This window comes from Babylonia areolata, chromosome 14 (genome assembly GCF_041734735.1).
Source record: "Babylonia areolata isolate BAREFJ2019XMU chromosome 14, ASM4173473v1, whole genome shotgun sequence".
NCBI classification, from domain to species: Eukaryota; Metazoa; Mollusca; class Gastropoda; order Neogastropoda; family Buccinidae; genus Babylonia; species Babylonia areolata.
Window position 1 is genome coordinate 5921444 of NC_134889.1, and position 2133 is coordinate 5923576.

The following is a 2133-nucleotide window of genomic DNA, read 5'->3' on the forward strand; positions in this document are numbered from 1 at the left end:
TGCTTTTTTGTTGATGTTGTTGTTGTTGTTTTGTTCATGTTAGTAACAATCAAGATCAGGAGATGCGCTGTAGGGAGAACCCACTTCATCGATGCAGCTGAGTATTAGCAGCGGAACTGATTTATGGGAGTTGCACATAGCAAAGCGACCGTAATGAATCATAAAGTATTCTTTGAACTTTCCATTCTGTTCCTTTTTATTCGGTTCGAAAGATCTGTCTCGGTTTTTCCGTGGTGTTGTGTGTCAAAGTGATGATTTATTATCATCGCCGTATCCAACTCCAGATTTCTTTTAATAAAAAAAAAGAAAAGAAAAGAATTATGAACAACCAATGATGGATGGTGTGTGTGTGTGTGTGTGCGTGTGTGTGTGTGTGTGTGTGTGTGTGCGTGAGATTCAACGTCTTTTCACTTTCAGTGATATTAGATGTGTGTGTGTGTGTGTGTGTGTGTGTGTGTGTATGTATGTGAGAGAGAGAGAGAGAGAGAGAGTGTGTGTGTGTGTGTGTGTGTGTGTGTGTGTGTGTGAGTGTGTGTGTGTGTGCGTGAGTTTCAACGTCGTTTCACTTTCAGTGATATTAGATGTGTGTGTGTGTGAGTGAGAGAGAGAGAGAGAGAGAGAGAGAGAGAGAGAGAGTGTGTGTGTGTGTGTGTGTGCATGTGTGTATCTGTATGTTGTTTTTACACGTAAAAGTATACCTACCTACCTACCTACCTACCTACCTACCTGCCTGCCTACATACATACATACATACATGGACAGACACAGCTGTCCTACATAAGATGATGGCTTGAAGAAAGACGAATACTCAAGAACGCTAAGTGTATCAGATGAAATTAACAAGGACGATTCTCCACAAGGCAAACCAAAGATATTTTCTTATTCGTCCGACACCCAAACCACTGCTTTAGTCTTCCTATGTTTCTTTCCTTTCTTTTCTTTTTTTTCTTCTGTTTTTCCCCACATCTCTGTTTCAGCCTCTTTACAGTATATTTCACCACTGACAGTATGTACCGTGCTGTATCTTGCATCCCCGTAAAAGTAGTATGGCTGCCTACATGGCGGAGTAAATACGGTCATACAGGTAAAAGGCCACCCGAAAACATACGAGTGAATATGGGAGTTATAGCCCACGAACGAAGAAGAAGAAGAAGGAGTATCGTGAAGGCAAATCGTGGGACTCCGAGTCAAAGTCCTACTTAGATATAAAAGAAAGAAAAGAAAGAAAAAGCAACGTCTCTGATAGGTCCAACGGGCGCAATAGCCGAGTGGTCAAAGCGTTGGACTTTCAATCTGAGGGTCCCGGGTTCGAATCTCGGTGGCGCCTGGTGGGTAAAGGGTGGATATTTTTCCGATCTCCCAGGTCAACATATGTGCAGACCTGCTGGTGCCTGAACCCCCTTTGTGTGTATACGCACGCAGAAGATCAAATACGCACGTTAAAGATCACGTAATCTATGTCAGGGTTCGGTGGGTTACGGAAACAAGAACATACCCAGCATGCACACCCTCGAAAACGGAGTATGGCGGTATAGATGGCTGGGTAAATAAACAAAACTTTTATACACGTAAAATGTTACACGTCTGTCTGAGTGTGTTAGTGTGTGTACCTGAAATCTGATTGAATGACACAGGAAACGACTGATGAGCGCCCAATGGCAGCCGCCAGTCGGCTCCGCCCAGGTAGACCGCCTGTTGTACAAATGATTTGGAGTTTGTAAAGCGCTTAGAGCTTGGTCTCCTACCGAGGTTAGACGCTATGTAAGTATCCAAATCAAATCAAATCAAATCAAATCATATCAAATACTGGGAGAACGGACTCCGCAGAGAGAGATTCTGGATCAACAAACTCAGGGTTCTTTCTCCTCTGGGACTGGACACCCAGGATGTACCTGTAAAACCAATGATCTTGTAAAACTTTGTGAACTCAGGAAGCTCTCGTTCAGTGTGTGCATACGTGTCGGGTCGTGCTTGCGTGCTTACGTACATGCATATAGTGGTGTGCACGCGTACTCATGCGTACACGCAATGGGTTGTATATGGCTGTGAGTATGTATACCTACAAATGTGTGTTCACGCGTTTGAGAGAGATACGGATGTTTCATTCAATGCAGGCTCTGGCCCCTTATGAAG

The 2133-nt window shown here is 43.8% G+C and overlaps 1 non-coding gene across 1 annotated transcript; it reads left to right on the forward strand.

Annotated features, from left to right (window-relative positions):
- Window positions 1-1254: 1254 nt before the first annotated feature.
- Trnae-uuc (transfer RNA glutamic acid (anticodon UUC)) lies at window positions 1255-1327 on the forward strand. The gene has a single exon. It is a non-coding gene; the product is annotated as a tRNA-Glu (tRNA).
- The last annotated feature ends 806 nt before the right edge of the window (window positions 1328-2133 follow it).